Consider the following 20,083-nt stretch of genomic DNA (forward strand, 5'->3'; position numbering starts at 1 on the left):
TTTTATTTCCTACTAACTTTTAAAAACATAAGTTTATCAAGGATTGTTGGATAGACCACAGGTCTCTGCTTCTAATTTGAGCACACCTTACTTAGTGATGATACAATATGCTTAGGGTTGAACTAGACCACTCCAAAGAGCAGGCCTTATACACAGAAATGGACGTTTTGGAATCTTGAAGGGGGGGAAAACAAGGTGACTTAACATATTTGCATTTGTTCATTTGCCTGTGGTATAGCGCGCAGGAGGGACTTGCGTGCAGAGTGTGTGGCTTTCACCTGGAGTTTGGTTTCAGAGGTGCGGCTGAGTCTAGAATTATAAACAGTGAGCAAAAGCGAGCCTGAACAGAGAAAATGTGCCTTCTCTTGCCTCTCTACAGTAGATCCCTAGATCTAGTGGTAGAGTAACATCTCCAGCAACCTCAGACTTCTGTTGAGACCCTCATTGGATACTTTAGTTGTAGGTATGTGGCCTCATTGCCTTACTATCTGAGCACCCCAAATGAATTCAGCACATGCTAGAAATCAATCTAAGGCTTTTAGCGATATGGCCATGTTGCTTCAAGTTGGGCGGGGGAGCTGCTGTTTGTTGGCATTTCTACCGACAGAATACTTCAACCTGCGTGAGCTTTGTTGGTAGGAGAGCACTTCTGCAGACCAACTGCTGTTTAAACTAGCACTTGCCATGACAAAGCTTTTATCATTGTGGTTGGGAAGGGGTTAGCACCTCTGAACAAGTCTTGTTGCTCAATTCCCAGTGTAGACATAGCTTAAGTGAAACACTTTTTTCAATATTTTTTGCAAACCTAGTTATTGACCATATGAACTGAATTTGTAGTCATAGAGCATTTCTTAATGGGCATCACAAACCCTCTTTACTGTACTCATTTCTCTCTCTTTTAACCCCCGGTGTACTATCTTTACTGTACTCATTTCTCTCTCTTTTAACCCCCGGTGTTTGATTTGTTTCTGAATTTGTGCATGCACATAACTGCATAAAAAGGGTGTACTCCTTGCACGAATTTACTATAATACAGTAGGTTGCAAAACATCAGGCAATGAACACATTGTTGAACTTCAATGCCTATGTCTTTAAGAGATCTCTGCTAGATGTACCTTTGGCAGCAGTTTTTTCCTCCTCTTCCTACCTCTTTTTATTGTTGATTTTGTACTTCTGTCTGTAAGGTACAATATCTCTTTACTTCATTTGGTGCCTGAATGCTACAAGGTTTGTTAAGGAGGACCACTAGCTCTCTCGATATGGTATCCAGCAAAAAGCTTTCGCTCAGAAGTGCAGGGTCACTTTAATTGAATTGTTCTATTTTTCCTCCTTTGTACCAGAGGCAAATAGCGCTGACAGACAGTAAACCTCCGTGGCTGCAGGAGAGAGAGTCCAAGTTTAGGGAAGCTGAGCCTGCCATGGAATGTAGATTGCTTTGGATTAATTAGCTTATTGCATCTCCAGCATCTTCATTCCCTAGCTGTTCTACTTCTGCAAACCGTGGTCTCTCTGAAAGCCGATTTGGAGTATATACCTCTGGAATCTAATGGGTCGTGTGTTCACTCCACCCATTTGCCACTCTCCAATTGGAAGTGAGGGAGAAAGATGCCCTGGACTGATTAATATTGGAGCCACTGAAGAATCGCAAGCCATTGCCTTTCTTGCCACATGAATGTAAGTGGCACTAGGAAACAAGTGTTCAGGCTCGTTGGAAGCTTCAGGGAAAGCCACAGACAAGATCAATTAAAGCTGTTCGCAATTTAGCAGCATCTTTTTGTAAAGAAGTGGTACAGGTAAGTTAGTCTAAAAAAATCATAACTGGCATAGAGGCACCGCTGTTGCTGGGTGATGGATTTAAACAGGAAATTTAGAAAATAAGGCATCGGTCAGCTCTTTAATTATTTAATCAAGCAAAGTAAGATGATACTTGGGTTTTGCTGCTTGGTAATGAAATCTATTGCTTTTTCCTTATGTTCCGGATGCCTGTGGCTTTAGGGAGGCAGAATATCTTTTTGGATCTAATTAAACATGCGTTTAATGTATGTATTTAGAATTGGGTTAAAGGAATTGCATGGGGCAAATACTGGCAGAGAGAGAGTGTTTGTTTGTCTTTTAAGAAACTGTTAATGCCAAACTATTGTAATAGTCTGTCCTAAGCTTTATATACTGTGAAGTGTAAAAAGGAGATTTTATATAATGTATATATTAATATATCTATATCTGTGTAAGATGCTGGTAGAACATCCCTGCTATAGTGGCTATGTAACCATTCTTGAGGAATTTAAATAACTGATGTTGAAGAAAATACGGTACATGTATATCGTTAGTCTGACATTCTTTTATGTGAATAATCAGCCTGCATATCTTTCCCCTATATTTTTGTTGCTGCTTCCTGGAGGTCTATGGTATGTCAGGGTGTAGGAATTCTCCCTATGAGTAGTTTGGTTTTGTTTGTTAGCCTGTCTTGCTGGTTGCTGCTTATTTGTTTTCAGAATCCCATTTCTCCTGTTTTCATAGTTTTGTGAGTGTTCTGAGGCTAGCAAGTTTGCTTCCGTAGACTGCTTTAATTTTTATTGGCAAAGAAGAAATTCTGCCTTTCCAAACACCCTGGTAATTTTTTTTTCCTGAAACAGGGCTGAAGGTACTTTAGTCAGGTAATTCTGTCGGCACTCGGCAATGCTGCTCTAGTTTTGAGCCTTTCATTGTTTCCATTCTAAAATTTGTTTTATATGGGTCTACAGACAAGTCTTTATGGGTTCAGTGTGAATTATAGTTGGCTGCAAGTTCAGACCAGATTTTTTTTTTCTTTTGGGCCTGCGGAATTTAAGTTTTAATAACATTTGTTCAGCCACAGTTGTAGATGGAAACTCCTTTTGGTTCTCTTCTCCCCCCCTTTTTTTTGTTAATTAACACCCTCTCTCCCCCCCAGTATCTTGGGTGACTGTAATTTTACAAACTGTTCTGTTAGTCTGAGATGAGAACTTTAAGGCCCATAATTTATTTTCAACTGAGGATTTATCTACACTACATAGGTTGTGTGGACACAACCGTGTCCCTAAAAGTTGGGCAGTGGAAACGCTGTTTGTCTGTCCTTTGGCTGACAAAATACTTCCTCCCTCTCCAAGTTGGGTTTGCATTGTGGACAGGCAAACACTCTTGCTGACAATATGCTGTTGATACTGCCACTTACTGGGGCAAAACTTTTGTCTTTTGTGGGGTGCGCGTGTGTGAGTTTTGTCGCTCAAGTGCCAGCGTGGACAGAGCGTCAGTCAGACAACCATTTTAGCTGTCGTGCACCACTGTTTTCACAATACTCATAAATACAATAGAAGTGTAATTCACAATGACTTCACTGACACTTTCACTGTTGGGACTTGTGCAGGATTGTTCGGTACCAGTAACCCCTGGCATTGGATCCTGCATAATAACAATAATGCATTTTATACACAGTGGTCTCCCAATGTGCAAAAAGGCCTTCCTGTAAAACGATGATGTGCCGTAACAAAATTGAACAGAATTCAGTCATAACTCAGATTTATGCTTGAAGAACCCCAAATCCTCAGTCAGTCTCTCCCCCAGCGCAGTTAAAGTATCATTGAGATTGATAGGCTTCTGTAAATACTGTCAGTGGTTGAAAGAGGAACTTCCACTTGCACTTGGGCTGCCGTGTCAGTTCAGAGCTGTTGAAAATGCCACTGGAGAAGGGAAGAGCATTAACTTGGAAGCTGCTTGGGTTTTGTCAGGTTGTTGTGTCTCTACTGACTGGGTTTTCCCCACCTTCTACATGTAGCATTATGTCTGGAATTCAGGGTGGGTTGATTAAATGAAGGCGATTTTTGCTTTAAATCAAGTAAGCAAAAAAAGCTAAGACTGGCTGCGTTTAGAGTTCCCTTAATTTTGGAGCAAGCCCCATTGAACTCACTGGCACTTGTTTCTTGAGAGAGCAAGTACAGAGGGGGCTTCCCTTAGGAAAGCTGAGTTATGCTGAAGTAAAATAGGGGCTAGACTGACGGCATCGCCCATTATGGTCTGTGGTCGTGATGTGCCAAAGTAAAGGGTACGTATTACGTAATATAAAGTTAGAAAATGACACTCAGTGGCAACTGGCAACTCTCGATTTCTCTTACTGCGGCTTTCTGTACCGTATACTTGGGTGATAGATTCTAAACCTAGTTAACTAATTCAACAAGCCATAAGGATTAGCTAAGCTAAACTTCCCCTTCCTCCCCCCCAGGAACATCCAACATAGCAAACAGCTTGGGAATTTACTGTCAAATCACACTTGCACTAAAAGGTGTAGAGAGCATCTTGAAGAATGATGCATTGCAAAGTGTTTTAAGTTACTAACGCGTTGATCCACTCAGCCATATCTACATTTAATCCACATCATTTTCTCCTAGTAAGCAGTTTTCCTTAGGATGTTTCATTCTTGCAACTAGGCCCTGCATCATCTTCGTGCACTGCTTAAGCTAGACACGTTTTACTTTTTGACCCAGGGAACGAATTTCTTCAAAATATTCCCAGATAGGATCTGTCTTGTGTCCAGAAGCCATGACAGTTTTTCTGTAGCAAAAGTGTAGGGGAATATAGGAAGCTGTGTGCGCTCTGAAAACTGTCTTCCTTTTTCTTTCTATGCTGCCTCTTACCTGTGTATTGTCTCGGTCTTAAGACCATGTCTTAACTAACTCTGCCATGCTTGGCCTAGGTTCACCAGCACATAAGCACAAAACAAAACCAGTCCTATCCAATCTGTGTCTGTCTTTGCACATGTGACTTTCTGGTGGGCCGAGAAACAGAAATTGAAAGGCCAGAACTTCTAAGAAGCATGAGCTAGAAGTTAGTCTGGACAGACTAGAGCCGTTAATTCATTTTTAGGAGACTGTAAGTGTATGTGTAGCATATTCGTGATGTGATGTAACTGTAACTTTTTAAATGAGAAATTAAATTTTTTAAACTATTTAAATAAAAACATCTTTAAAAAAAATGTTTATCCGCCCTCCTGGACTTCTAGCTACCAATCCCAGCAGATTGTTGACGAATGAAATGATACTGGATAGCAGCACTTTCTTTTCCTCTTACTTTGAGAAAAGTCAATGGCCCAAAGCTTTTATCTGGGTGTCAGCCAGATTGTGAGCGATCATCATTCCCTGACCACTCTTCTTCTTCCTGATCACCGAATAAATGCACCGATTGTGCGTAAACCTCACGTTGTTGTGCTGGATTGTAACTGTTGTGAAAATTCAGGAAGTGTGGCTGTGCCATAGTTCCTCTTGCAGTGGTGGGACCCGTCACTTCTCCCTGACACCAGTACAGGACTGCTGGCCGAGAGAATGAATTTAAAAAAGAGCGTAATGTATCCTGCTAATCGAACAGCTGCACAGATCTCTCCATACAAAACAGCTTCCTTTTCAGGAGGTCCTCTGGCAAGCACCCTTGCATATTGATCTGTCCGGTGGGCTAACTCGATGACTCAACTTGGGCAGGCTGGTGCTTTTGGGGAAAATATATCAACACGGCCTTTTGGCTTTGTTCTAAAGGCATGGGCAGCCACTGTCATACTGCAGACGGTGACCTTTTGTGAAGCGGTTTTATTACTGCGAAGGATGAAGTGTAGCTTGCGCCAAAAAAAGAGAAAAAAGGAACGCTTTGATACCAGACAAGGCTGATCCCTGTGTTTGTGTGTGGGAGTATTTGCTTGTGAGTGTGCAGTTCGGAGGCTGCTGCCTGCTGCATTATTTCAATGTGATGTTTTCTCTCTTTGCAGCCAGCAGTTGTGAAAATTAGATTCCCCTCTTCCCCCACACTTGTGGGTTGGGATTTCACACTTACCAGAAGGTTGACTGTGATTGACGAGATTGAAGTACAGCCTTTTTCTTCCTGCAGTGGAACTGGGGGATTTTAGAAAGAGCGTTAAATTATACCCTTGGTGTAGAATTCCCATCTAATAGTTTAATGTCCAGTGGGCTGTAAAATACATTTTTCCTTGTCATGTGATCGCTACATCCTTGACCCAAAGTCTACGGTATGTGGTGGTTGTGGTTATAGGGCACTGGTAGCTTGCCAGGTGCCCTCAAACTGTATCTGCATTTGTAGTACATTTTCTATGGTAGCCTGTAATATGGGAGCCAATTATTTTCAAGACGGATGGAAACCTCAGAAGTGGTGTAGGTGATACTAGTTCTAGGAGAGGAAGGTCACTCCTGCAAAAGTTGGAAGTCAGTGCATTCTCTATTGCAGTGTTTCCCAATTTTATTTGGCTGAGGAACCCTTTTCAGCTTTTCAAAATTTCAAGGAACCCCTAGGTTTGTCAAGCAAAAAAAAAAAAAAAAAGGAGGGGGGCGGGGGAGGAGAGGGACCCACCAATTCATGACCCAAGACCCCCCCCCATCTCCTTTCTGTGAGGCCTCATCCGCTCTGTTCCCCTCCTCTCCATCACTTGCTATACCCAGCCCTTATACTTGTCTCAACCTAGTGAGTGAGATGTGGGGTGGGAATGAGGGATTTGGGTGTGGGAAGGGGTGAGAAGTACAAGCTCTGGGAGGGAATTTGGATGCAGGAGAAGGGGCTGTTGACTCAGGGAGGGGGCTCTAGGCTGGGGAGTGTTGGGCTCAGGTGGAAGGTTGCGGTGCTGAGCAAGCCAGGGCTTGTGGATGTGAGGGTGCAGGAGTTTGGGCTGGATATGTGAGGGACTCAGGGCAATAAGGTTGTGAGTATGATGGACTCAGGACACAGATTTGTGATGTGTGGATGGTGGAGGAACGTTGTGGCAGAAGACTGAGGATGTGGGGATGCAGGAGTGTGGGGATGTAAGAGGCTCATGACGGGGGGTTCCAGTGTATGATAGGCTCAGATTTGGGGTCAGGTGGTGCAGGATTATTATGATGTTGCAGTGAAATGGGGTTTGGTACCAATTGGGGGCTTGTTGGCCTGGCTTCATTTTTAAATAAAATATTATGTCAAACTCAAAAGGTTTAGCATTGTCTTTATATATGAGAGGGGTGAGGAACCTGTTTTGAGTCAAAGGTCACTGACCCACAGAAAAGTCAGCTGGGGCCACACAAGTGAGATACAAAAAAACAAAAATAAGCTCCTCCAAAACTCCCCAAGCCTCACTAATGTGGTCCCAAATGTGCTGGTGGGGGTAGGGGACAGAGTGCTAGTGGGTGCTGGGGAGAGGGTGCTTCTGGGTGGAAGGATGCTGGCTCAGGTGGCGGGGTGCTGGGGTCAGCGACACGGTCCTGCTGGGCACTAGGGTGACTGGCAGGGTGCTGGGACAAGGAACAGGGTGCTGCTGGGTGTTAGCGTGGATGGCAGGGTGCTAGGGCTGGGGCCAGGGCCAGGGCCAGGGTGGTGCTGAGTCCTGGGGTGTGAGGCAAGGTGCTGGGGCCAGGGCGGTGCTAGGATGGATGGCAGGGCTGCCAAGGAGCGGGATAGGGATGGGGTGCAGGATCTGGGAGGGAGCTGGGGGGCGGAAGGGGACAAGGTCTGGGTAGGGTGCAGACCAGATAGGTAGGGTGCAGAAGCAGGCTGGATGTAGGGTGTCTGGCTACGAGGGAGGGTGCGAGGAGGGGACTTGGGTAGGAGTTGGACCTCCCTGATCTGGCACCCTCTAGACCTGACTGGTCCTAGATGAGGAATTTTTGGACCAGGGGAGGTCATTTCAGGGCTCCTGGTCCCCCCCGCCTCCTTCCCCACTAGGCTTCTTTGCACCTCTATCCCCTGCAACCAAACTAAGCTGCAACCTTGAGAGCCATTGTCCATACAGCATTGCTAATTAGCACAGCCGTTCACTGAATAACCATTTCTCACAATAGGTGATCGATGCCTATTGTTGTCTGCCAGGCAGAGCACGTTTAAAAGATAACAGAGCCCGTCGTATTAATAACTTTACTTATAAAAATCAGGCAAGTACATGAGTAGCAGACCTAGAATCAGCACGGCAACAGCTTTTAATAGACACCTCACTTGGCCCGCTTTGCACAGAATTTGGGGCAAGCATACAATAGTGGGTGCAACAATGATCGGCAGTTACTAAAATCCAATAACATGACATCAAACATGTTTGCTCTGGAGACACAGACCCACAGTTTGAGAATGGTAAAACTGAGCATCTCTGATGGTAACTTCTAGACCAGTGTTTCTCAACCTTTTTTTTTTTTTTTAAAATAAAGTACCCCTTTTTTTTAACAACAACAAAATTATAAGTACCCCAGTATCTACAGTTTTCAGATGTGCAAATTTATTTTCTACCATTGCAACACATTTATTTAAACAACTTTAATTGTAGGTAGGTGGGTGATAAAATTTTTAGGTGTAAAAAGTACAAAAATAATAAAACACTGTAAAACTTAAAACAAAAATTCAGTTTTTTCCAAATTTCAGTTGTTGACGTACCCCCTAGACTTCTCTCAAGTACCACTAAGGGTACTCGTACTACTGGTTGAGAAACACTGTTCTAGACTGAGCACTCAGGGCCGTTGGGTAGATGGAAAGATTAACCTAAATCTATACAGAAGCCTCTGGAACCTCATAAGATTGGTTCCTTAATACATGAAGTATTTGGGACTCCTTTAGAAAACTTTTCTTAAACATTACATGAATATATTGTTCCCTATTACAGAATTAGAATTTATAAACCCCATTCCTTGATGAGAGATCTTTGAGCTATAATGTATCTTAATTAAAACTCTTTCAATAGGTTTTTTCCTCAAAAAACATTTGATCAAAAAATCCATTTTTAATTTTTTTTTTTTTTAATCATTGATTTTTACCACTCTGTCTGGAGGCAGCCATCTCATGTTCATCATACTGTGTGTTAAAACCAAATAAAAGAAAATCCAGGGAAAATGCCAGAGTCCTACCTCTGAGTGACTAACACAGCTTTTTTGTAGTGCCTAATGGTTTCTTGGAGTGTTCCCATCTGAGTACTAACCAAGCCCAACTCTTCATTTGTGAGGAATGAGGAAGTATCATATGAGAGAGCAGCTCAATTTTGACACGTGGTACTGCTCATTTCTGGTTTGTGTGTCTTGTGTTGGTCAGTACTTTCGTTGTAAAGTAGCTGTGTACAGTAGAATGTGAGACTTGCAGAACTTGATACCTTAGAATAGTCTGCAAATTTTTGAACAGTTTCGTGGATAGTGTAGAATGTGCGTATAGGTAGCTGTCTCCATAGAGACAGAGAGATGCATGTGTGTGTGTGTGTGTGTGTGTGTGTGTGTATTACAGACAAACAAAATTGTGGATGGTATGTTGCCTGTCTGCAAATATAGAGGACGTGGTCCTTGACTGGTGGTTCCCAATCTAAATTAAATGCACAGTATAGCAGGGATGTTACACTTTGATTAATCAGCTAATTGAGTAGTCAGTAGAATTTCTGACTACTTGATTGGTTGATAAGGGGAGCGCTTGCTGTCCTGCTGCCTTTCTCCCTTTGAAATGTATAGGAGCTTCAGGCGGCGCCTGTAGTTTTCAAAGGGACAGGACCAGTGTGAGCAGGACTATTTCAATCCCTGCTCATGCCCCCCTCTGCTTCCCGTGCCCCCCTATGAAGATGGTGCTGGGGGGAAAAGGCTGCTGTTCTCCCACCTTGCTGCCTTTCTTAAGGGTGGGGTAGGGGGGTGAGAAGCGACTAATTGAGTTCCTACTCGACTAGTCATTTATATTTAACTATACTGTAGGACGGTATAAGCTACATAAGCTGTGGGTTGAGAGTTAGTGGCACAGTATTTTAACGTAAACTGTAGAATTTGATGACTGTTTAGAATCTGGTGTTGATCATCTTCCTTTCCAAGTGCTAACTAATGGTTCTCATCAGCCTCTATGACTACTCAGTCTTTAGGATGCTATTAGACTGTTTTTTTTTTTTTTTTTTAAGTTTTTCTTGTTACAGACTCACTCACCTATCCCTCTGAAGCTTATCTACTCACTGTCTTTTTTTTTTTTTTCTTCCTCTCCTTCAAATTTTTTTCTTCCGCTCTCCATTCCCCCTGCCCCTTATTTATCCTTGGATCCGGACTTCCAATATTCCGGTCATCTGAAGAAGTGGGTGTGCCCACAAAAGCTCATGATACCATCTACTGTGTTTTTGTTACTCTTTAAAGTGCTACCAAACTGTTGTTTTGTTTTTTAATTTTTTCCTGTTACAGACTAACTCAGCTACACCTCTGAAGCTATCGAATTTGAAATACTTCTTGGACGTTAACTTTTGCTGACTCAGATCATCAAAAAATGAACTTGTAGCAAGTACTTTTCACATGGGATAGTGCTCATGCTGGAGAAGAACCTGAAAATAATAATTTACAGATGTGTCCAGCTTCTCTTGCATGTCAGTAAACAGTGCTAGCACATTAACACAGGTGGTTAGCCAGTGTTTAGGGTTTTGCAAGTTGATTGTATTTAGGTGCAAGTGATGGAGTCCGTGTGTGTGTGTGTGTGTGTGTGCGCGCGCGCGCGCATGCACACCAGTGTTCTCTGTAAGCTGAGTGCTTCGGCAGCCACCTGAGAGAGTCAAATGCTGCCCAGCTGGTTAGCAGAGAGCCCACAGCTGGCAGCATGTGTTTCTACCGGTGGCGTACATCCGCACACTACTCGGTGCACAGAATAAAATTTATTCCACGCATGGATGGAAAAAATTAGAGGGCACATTGGTGTGCACTCTTGGTAATTACGGAGGAATTATTAGTCTTGTTTCCTTGATGCCTTCTGTGGTCAATTAGGAGACATTTTCTTTGCTCCATAGTTCCCAAGCTCTTACGTTCAGATCTCTGCCCTAAAAATTCTCTCTCGGCTTTTTGCGTAGAGTCTTGTTCCCAATGCTTGTCCGGCTGTGTCTTTGGCTTTCTGCTGCTGCTTTCCCAATTACTATGGTGCTTCTGCTGTGTTTCTTCCACACACAACTGTAAATGAAATCAATCCTTTTGTTCCTGCATTTATTATCAGACCCTTGGTAAGCCCCTTGGATTCCATGGTGCCGGCCACTGGCCAGGCTTTCATGGGGGTCTAGTCTTTGTGTGGCGGTTTTCCATAGTTACAATTACCGCTAAAGAAAAATCATTGTTTCCTCCTTTTGCCTGAATAGAAGCAAACGCGACCTCGCCCGTGTACCGCAAAGCGGTCACCAGAGCTGGAATTGGAGCCACGGTGAGGCAGCCCAAGTAGAGACAGCTTCACTGTGACCCCAGGTCTAGCCACAGCACACGAGGCTCAATTAGCAGCTGTGTGGCCACTCTGCCACACAGCTTACAGGAAACCCTGCTGAGCCAATCATCAAGCCAAGGGGGCGTGGCCTGGAAGTGTTCCGTGGCCCTGCAGTTGGGAACCACTGGTTTAAGGTGCCACAGGACTACTCGGTGTTCATGAAGCTGTGTATTTCAGAACGTGCCTAGTGATTTTTAACTAAAGTGGTCTTGTTTTCAAATATTATTGTGCATTTTCTATATTAAAAATTAGGCCCCTTTTTAAAGTGCGCCAGGCAAAATGGCTAGAAACGTAGACACCCAAAAATTGGTAGACAGTTCTGAAAAAATTAGATTGAAAGGTTCTCCAGATCAGTTGAAACTTCTGTCATGGTTATCACAAAGACTCAGACTTCTGCATGTGTTAGCAGAGACTCTTTTTTGTTTTGACTTGGTGTGGTTTTTTTTAAAGTAGTTTATGATGATGGGATTTCAGTCATCTAATCATCAGAGACCTAACCATCTTACCTTGGAGGCGGTTTGCCCAAGAGTGAGGTTTTTTTAAGGAGATCTGATATTGGAACATATCCCTAGTCACAGCTAACCACTAGCGTCAGTTAATTTTAATTATTGGAAGCAAATTAAGGTAATTTAATGGCTTTTGATTGATGTGAAAAGGTATTTTTTTGGCTCCAAAGATGCACTTCTCTGGTTACTCTATCTTGTGGTGCAGGCAGGTTGTCCAGAAGATGGAAAGAACACCAGTGAAGACCTATACTTTTTTTTTAATAAACATGTGTTATGCAGGTATCCTGATGAGGTTCCACAAGGACAAGTGTAGAGTCCTCCACTAGGGATGGAAGAATCCCAAGCATTGTTACAGGCTGGGGACCGACTGGCTAAGTAGCAGTTTTGCAGAAAAGGACCTGGGGATTACAGTGGATGAGAAGCTGGATATGAGTCAACAGGGTGCCCTTGTAGCCAAAAAGGCTAATGGCATATTGGGGTGCATTAGGAGGAGCATTGCCAGCAGATTCAGAGAAGTGATTATTCCCCTTTATTCGGCTCTGGTGAGGCCACATCTGGAGTATTGTGTTCAGTTCTGGGCCCCCCACTATAGAAAGGATGTGAATGCATTGGAGAGGGTCTAGCGGAGGGCGATCAAAATGATTAGGGCTCTGGAGCGCATGACTTATGAGGAGAGACTGAGGGATTTGGGTTTGTTTAGTCTGCAGAAGAGAAGAGCGAGGGAGGATTTGGTAGCAGCCTTCAACTTCCTGAAGGGAGGTTCCAAAGAGGATGGAGAAAGGCTGTTCAGTAGTGGCCGATGGCAGAACAAGGAACAATGGTCTCAAGTTAGTGGGAGAGGTCCAGGTTGGATATTAGGAAAAACTATTTCCCTAGAAGGGTGAATGGGTTATCTAGGGACGTGGTGGAATCTCCATCCCTAGAGGTTTTTAAGTTTCGGCTTGACAAAGCCCTGGCTGGGTTGATTTAGTTGGGATTGGTCCTGCCTTGGGTAAGGGGCTGGACTTGATGACCTCCTGAGGTCTTTTCGAGCTCTATGATTCTATGATCCTGTTCCAAAATGATGAGGAATCTCAATCTTATTTCTTCTTAAGAAAGGAATTCTTCCATTTTTAAAAATGAGGAAACATGATGTATCATCAGCAAAACATACAGGGGGGAAAATTTGAGTCTATAAAGGAATTCCAAAGGAAATTTTGCATAGTGCTTTCTTAAACATGGAAGAGTGTTCATGCTGGCAATCCATTAGACAAAGAGCTGTGTTTTGCATCAAACAAGATGCTTGGATTTGAGGAAAGCTGTTGCCTGAGAAGATGCCAACAGCAGAATTAAAAAATGTTCATTTTTTGAAAGTATCCGGAGAATGTGTTTTTATTTGTAATCTAGTAATATCGCATGGCTCAAAAGAGCTTATTACTAGCCTTGATAATAAGAAAGTTAAAGCTGGTTATTAAGGGAATTGCTAGCACACATCTCCCTGAGGAATTTAATAATGGAAGACGGCATAATGGATTTTTTGGCTTTTCATTTTGTGATTGGATGGAAATATAAAAATGATAAAAATGTAAGAAATCAGGAAGTACAAATATTGTTGGCTTGCCTCTCTCTCTGTTGGGATTGACCTTATCACCTGGGTTGTGGGCTTTTCTTGTTGTTTTTTGAGATCAAAAATCCTGAACAGTAACATAAGTTAGAATTTCCTACCTGACCGGCAGTGCCAGGAATTGAACCATCAAATTCTTTAAACTTTGTACGCTTTGTCTGACTCACTGAAATGGCTTGAAGTCAAAAGGCGGTTGTTTTTCTGAACCTATATCTTCAATCTACATCTACCGAATGGATATTAACATTCACCATTTCCAGCTTTTGATTAGAGAGCCATAACAAGCTGTGAACCGAAAATACATAAAATCTATGTAAACAATGTTAAAAAGCAAGGAAATGATAATACTTAAACTCTTTCTAAATTAATTGTAATTTCAATAGATACTCTCCAGGGAGCAAGAAGAGTTAGTTATGGATGTTTTGACTGCAGAAAAGATTGAAAAATAAGAGAAATGCAATAATATTTGCCAAAAAGTTGAAACATGATTACTAGGTTTTTGCTGGCAAATAAATAGGAGGAAGGTAGTAGTTTCCTTTAGTGAGCAAAGAAGCCAAAAACATAATTTTCTTCCTCGAGCGGCTAGAATAATCTAAAGAATTAGCTATGTTGGAGGAAAAGATTTTTTTTCCTATTGATATCCTCTTTCCTAAAAACTGAATTTACTGTGTTCCTTATCTGTAAAACTGAAGTGTGCAAGGTAGTTTGGAGTTGTTTTGATGTCATTGAAAGAATTTTTCTTTGTGTATCACTATGCGTATTTCTCTTTTGTCTGTGATCTAATCTCTCATTTTATTGCAATTTGCTACACAGATAAGGTTTCTCCTCTGAGTTTATGGCCTAAGTTTTAGACTCAAGCAAATAGCAGGGTGGGGATAGGTATGACGAAGGACCACTATCATAAGAAAATGAATATGTGGCTTGGAGATTTATGTATGTGTATGTTGAAATCCTGTCTCTACTGGAATCAGTTCAAAACTCCCATTGTCTGCAATGGGGCCAGGAGCTGACCCATAGTTTAGTGAATGAAGATAAAGGTAGAAGATTAAATACTATTAACTTACTTACTGCGTTTTAGGTTGATAGCATCAAAAAAGGTTCAAAGACACTTTATAGGAGAAGTGAATGCAGCGGGTGGGAGCTGGCTTTTAGGGATGTGAAAAGTCATTCTAAAATGTAACCGCTAATAATCCTAGCGGTTATATGTGCTGCAGGCTCTGCAGTATAAAGCTTACATAGTGCGGAGCCCGGGACAGCCGGCTCCTTGAGAGGAACCATAACAGAAATCAATAAGCTAATGCTTATTGGTTCACTGTTTAAACGGTTACACGTTTACATCCGTACTGACTTCATTGATGGGATGGGTGCTGTACAAAATTGTTTTCTGTGCTGGTAGAGTTTTAAAGCCCTAAGTATTAAAGCGGGCCAACAAACGCTGTTTGGTGACCACTAAGAGGAGAAAGATCTTCATCGTTTACAGCAGAATTGTCAATTGTCTTGTTTTACGTTGAATCTCTTCATAGCTCATCCTCTTTTACAGGAGTTGTTTACTGGGGCTGTCCTCTCTTGATACTTGAGTCGGTGTGCATTTTATTTTTTTGGTCGGCGTTCCTTTTTTAGGAAAGCGGTAAGAAATAATACATAGTAGACTTGACGGACAATTTATAAATAACTGAAGATGCAACAGGAAGAAAACTGTGGCAAACGGTTGTGCTAAAACCAATCCCCTCGGCAGAGCGTGTTAATTTCCATGAATGCAAGGTGCATCCTTCTGTTGACAAGTCTGATCTCAATCGGATACAAAACTGCTGACGCTCCACTCCAAGGGAGACTGAACAGTTTAGTTAACAGCCCTGAAAAAGAACTCTATGTAAGCTTGAAAGCTTTCCCTCACCGTCAGGAGTGGGTCCCATAATAGACACCACTTCATTGTCTCTCTGATATCCTGGGACTGACATAGCTGCAGCGCTGCTGCATACTGTTACTTCCCTCTCGTTTTGTCACCGTATGATTTAACATTTGCATACATTCTTGCTTCCTCATTCTGTCTGTTTCTGCTACTTCTGTCCCCGCCTGCCATCAATCTTTCCTCAGCTCTGTCACAACTGGTGCCTGCTGATAGACCTGGGCGGTTGATGTGGCTGGGAGAGGCAGGCCCTGAGTCCCACCTACAGCCCTGTCCCTTCTGCTGAGGCTCTGGCCCCCTGGGGAGGGAAGGAGGTGGGGCGATGTGCTGAGTGCTCCCCAGCCTCCCTGAAACACCAGGAAGGGGTGGAGAAGTGGGGCAGCACGCCAAGTGCTCCCCAGCCTCCCTGGAGCACCAGGGGGTAGCAACACTCTGTCCCCCCCAAATGCCTACAGTAGGCACTCTGGGGGCGGAGTATGGGTTTGGCCAGGCTGGCAGTTTAGGAAGGCAAAGCCTTCCCTTTCCTAAGCCACTGGGCACCCGCGCATCATCGTAGTCATATAAGCACAAGTAGAGATTGTACCATCAGGTGAGGTGAAAGCAGGAGACACGGATGGACTCTCCTTGCCTATATCCATAGTAGCAAAGAATAGAAGAGAAAATCAGCGAAAACATTTATGACCGGGGCGGGCAATAATTTTTTCACCAGGGGCCTCTCCCTCTGTGAGGGAGTTTGGGTGAAGGAGGCAGTTGTGACCTAGGGCAGAGGATGCGGGTCCAGGGTTTTGGAATGTGACCTAGGGCAGGAGGGGGTTGTGACATAGAGCAGGAGACTGGGATGCAGGGGTTTGATTTGTGATCTAGAGTAGGAAGGGATTGTGATCTGGGGCAGAGGATTGGGGTGCCAGATCTGGGAGGGGGTATGGGTACAGAAGGGAGGGGTAGAGGGTTTGGGTATGTTGAGTGGGGGGACAGAGGGTTGAGGAAGGAAAGGCCTGGGGTTCCAGAGGCAGACTCTGGCCAGGAGACTTACCAGCCCAACCTGTCTGCCTGCAGAGCTAAATGCTTCCAGAGCTTAAAACATTTCTCAGCCTGCCAGCCTGCCTGCCTGCACAAGCGGCACGGCCATGTGCTTGTGTGAATAACTGAGCCGGAGGAAAGGGTTGAGGGGTGCTTCCTATGCTGCCTGTTTTTCAAACAGGCAGCTCCCATTGGCCGGTTTCTGGCCAGAAACCAGCCAATGGGATTGTGTTGGGGGTGGGGGGACAGCACTTCAAGTCTTCCCTCTCCCCTCTGGATTCACAGTTTTTAAAGAGAAATGGCTCCGTAGCCACTTTTATGAGTGCGGGGCAAGCAGGGGAGCCTGCCTGGGACTCCCTGCTGCGTTCACAGGCCAGATCCAGTGACTTGGTGGGCCGGATCTATGAGCAGATTTAAGTCGTGCTCCGTGTGCTCCATAACAAGACAAAGCTGGCTCTGTTGGTGGTGCCATCCTTACCCTTTGAAGATTATTCTGATACTCTGCCAAAACCTTTCCATTTCTTGGTTTCTTGTGCCACTCGAAATAATAGTTTTCCCTTCCCTTCCCTGTAGGTAGGTATGTTCCCTCTGAGTCATTGCTTTGCCAAATAAAAAGGTGTGGTACTTGTGTAAGGTTCTAGACACCAACTATCCATTTACATACAGTTCTGTATCATGAGGAGATCAGACTGTGTGTTGTCTCTTAAACAGAATTGTTTAAATATTTATTAGATGAAGAATGCTTTTAGAAAATGAGATTATGTTGACCACGCATCGATCCCTTGGATGCTGAGAGAAAAGAGTTGGGGCCGTGATTTTGCAAACTTTTATGTACGTTCTTAAATGTTAAGCATGCAAGTAGTCCTGTCTCACAGGCTCCTAAAGCATATCCCAAACGTATTGGCATAAGTCCAGCTGCTTCTGGGTTGGGTTATAATAGCTGTTCAGCAAGACATCGCTATGCAATAGTTTGAAGACTTGATCCAACTGAAACTGTAGGACAACTTATGAAATGAGCGTGCAATTACTAGAGTTGGAATTTAGCCAGGACACTCCAGGGTTAACACCCAACTTTTTCAAAATGTACCATTGGACCTTTAATTACAAGGTTAAGATGTTGGTTTTTATGACTCAACTGAAAAACAGCATTTCCAGCATAACTGTCCCCTAGGCAGCCTGCTTGAGCATTGGTTCATTATTTACTTAAGGGAACTAGTGCCACCTAATGAAACTCTGCTTCTTACTGTAGTGCCCTGGCTTTTCCTGATTCCCATCCAAGTAGAGAGTTGACTACAATGCTAGTTAAGTTGTGATAAAATCACAGTCCAGGAGGGATGCTGCAGATATGGAGCATCAGACTCTGAACTCCTTTTATTCTTCAGGTTTGATATATATGAATTATACAAACTCCTGACTCTGCTAGATATTAAAAACAATGGACTGAACCAACACTAAATTTATTCCAACAGTATGTACCCTACTGACCCCCCCACTCTGAGACTAGAGCCTCCACGCAGGTATAAAATCAGTATCCACGCCTGCAAAAATGATCTGCGGATACACACAGCCACATCCATGGATGAGGATACCCACAGGTATAGAGCAGATATCCACCTCACCAAAGGCTCTTCTGTAAATTACATGGCCATGGGGTAAGAGGGAAGGTCCTTTCTTGGATTGCGAACTGGTTAAAAGACAGGAAACAAAGGGTAGGAATAAATGGTAAATTTTCAGATTGGAGAGGGGTAACTAGTGGTGTACCCCAAGGGTCAGTCCTGGGACCAATCCTTTTCAACTTATTCATAAATGATCTGGAGAAAGGGGTAAGCAGTGAGGTAGTAAAGTTTGCGGATGATACCAAACTGTTTAGGATAGTCAAGACAGAAGCAGACTGTGAGGGACTCCAAGAAGATCTCACCAAACTCAGTGATTGGGCAGCAAAATGGCAAATGAAATTTAATGTGGATAAGTGTAAAGTAATGCACATCGGGAAAAATAACCCCAACTATATGTACAGTATGATGGGGGCTAATTTGGCTACGACAAATCAGGAAAGGGATTTTGGAGTTATCATGGACAGTTCTCTGAAAACTTCCACGCAGTGTGCAGCGGCGGTCAAAAAGGCAAATAGGTTGCTAGGAATTATTAGGAAAGGGATAGAAAATAAGACACAAAATATCTTACTGCCCCTGTATAAAACTATGGTACGCCCACATCTTGAATACTGTGTACAGATGTGGTCTCCTCACCTCAAAAAAGATATTTTGGCCTTGGAAAGGGTTCAGAAAAGGGCAAGTAAAATGATTAGGGGTTTGGAATGGGTCCCATATGAGGAGAGGTTAAAGCGACTGGGACTTTTCAGTTTAGAAAAGAGGAGACTGAGGGGGGATATGATAGAGGTATATAAAATCATGAGTGGTGTGGAGAGGGCCAATAAAGAAAAGTTATTTATTAGTTCCCTAAATAGAAGAACTAGAGGACACCAAATGAAATTAATGGGTAGCAGGTTTAAAACTAATAAAAGGAAGTTCTTCTTCACACAGCGTGTAGTCAACCTGTGGAACTCCTTGCCAGAGGAGGCTGTGAAGGCTAGGACTATAATAGAGTTTAAAGAGAAGCTAGATCATTTCATGGAGGTTAGGTCCATAAAAGGCTATTAGCCAGGGGATAAAATGGTGTCCTTGGCCTCTGTTTTTCAGAGGCTGGAGAGAGATGGCAGGAGACAAATCGCTCGATCATTGTCAACGGTCCACCCTCTCTGGGGCACTTGGTGCTGGCCACTGTCGGTAGACAGGATACTGGGCTAGAAGGACCTTTGGTCTGACCCAGTACGGCTGTTCTTATGTTCTATGTTCTTATGTTCACCTATGGTTTCAGAGGTGTTGACAGGTGACTCTGCCTTGCATGATCCCTTACAGTATATGCTAACTACTTCTGCTCAACAATCTGTTCCACCTTGCTGTTTGCTGTAACACTGGGAAGCATCTTTTGCAGACCTGAAGAAGAGCTTGGTGTGGCTCTCAAACTTCTCTCTCGCCAGCAGAAGCTGAACCACTAAGATATTAGAGCCTCACCCTCCTTGTCCCTATAAAATAGGTGCACAATAGACACCCTACTATATATTTGAGAGAGTTTGTCTGTCCAAGAACTCCTCCTAAATGGTAAGAGCTAGGACCACCAAATTCAGTGTACGGCCTTATTGCATCATACCTTACATCAAGGCAAGGGTTTGGTTGTGCCAGGAAAATGGGATGTTCCTGGAGTGGGATTGTTTCTCATAAGACTAACCAGAAAAGAGGCAGAATCACCAGAGTAGGTGAAAGGGGCTGGCTGGGGACAACCCTCTCCGCCCCAGGACTGCCCCTACCCTGAACCTACCACCCCAGGCGCCCTTTAGGGAGGCGGACGGGAGTCTGAAGTTTTTCCCCCTGCCGCACATTTGTACAAGGATGTTGCTGGCTGTTCCCATTTGTCTGGGAGTGAAGGGAAAGTGCACAGTTGCTGCATTCCTCTGTCTGGCTAGGGAGCGCAGGGGGCAGATTAACCTGGTCCTGCCCCAACCGGGGTACATGCACCCTCCCCCCTATTGGCGCTGCAGCAGCCGTGGGGAGGTGCTTCTTACTTGGCTGCAAGCTGCTGGGGTAGTCCTCTCTTCCTGGGGCAGGCTGCAGAACCCCTCCTCCTGAGACCCACCCCGAGCAATGATTTCAATGAAGCATGTGCAGTTTCATTTTATTTCCCATAAAACAAAAATTGAGTTAAAGACCCAAGCAACACTGGGTAAATCATCTAGTTGATATAATAAAAAGCATAGGCTTTGGTGAAAATAATTGTAGATTTATATATTTG

The 20,083-nt window shown here is 43.6% G+C and overlaps 1 protein-coding gene across 7 annotated transcripts in view; it reads left to right on the forward strand.

The window, feature by feature from the left end:
• The window catches only part of SLC4A11 (solute carrier family 4 member 11), a 256,640-nt gene that overhangs the window by 87,202 nt on the left and 149,355 nt on the right, over nucleotides 1-20,083 (forward strand). Inside the window, exon 1 of one of the 7 annotated variants that reach the window (XM_075931013.2) lies at nucleotides 1,333-1,793. The exons of the other annotated variants lie outside the window; for them this stretch is intronic. The gene's annotated coding sequence lies outside the window, so the exon portion shown is untranslated. Of the gene's footprint in view, nucleotides 1-1,332; nucleotides 1,794-20,083 lie in introns of those variants that run through there. 7 annotated transcript variants of the gene reach the window in all.

Source organism: Pelodiscus sinensis, chromosome 4, assembly GCF_052426305.1.
Source record: "Pelodiscus sinensis isolate ZL-2025 chromosome 4, ASM5242630v1, whole genome shotgun sequence".
NCBI lineage: Eukaryota > Metazoa > Chordata > Testudines > Trionychidae > Pelodiscus > Pelodiscus sinensis.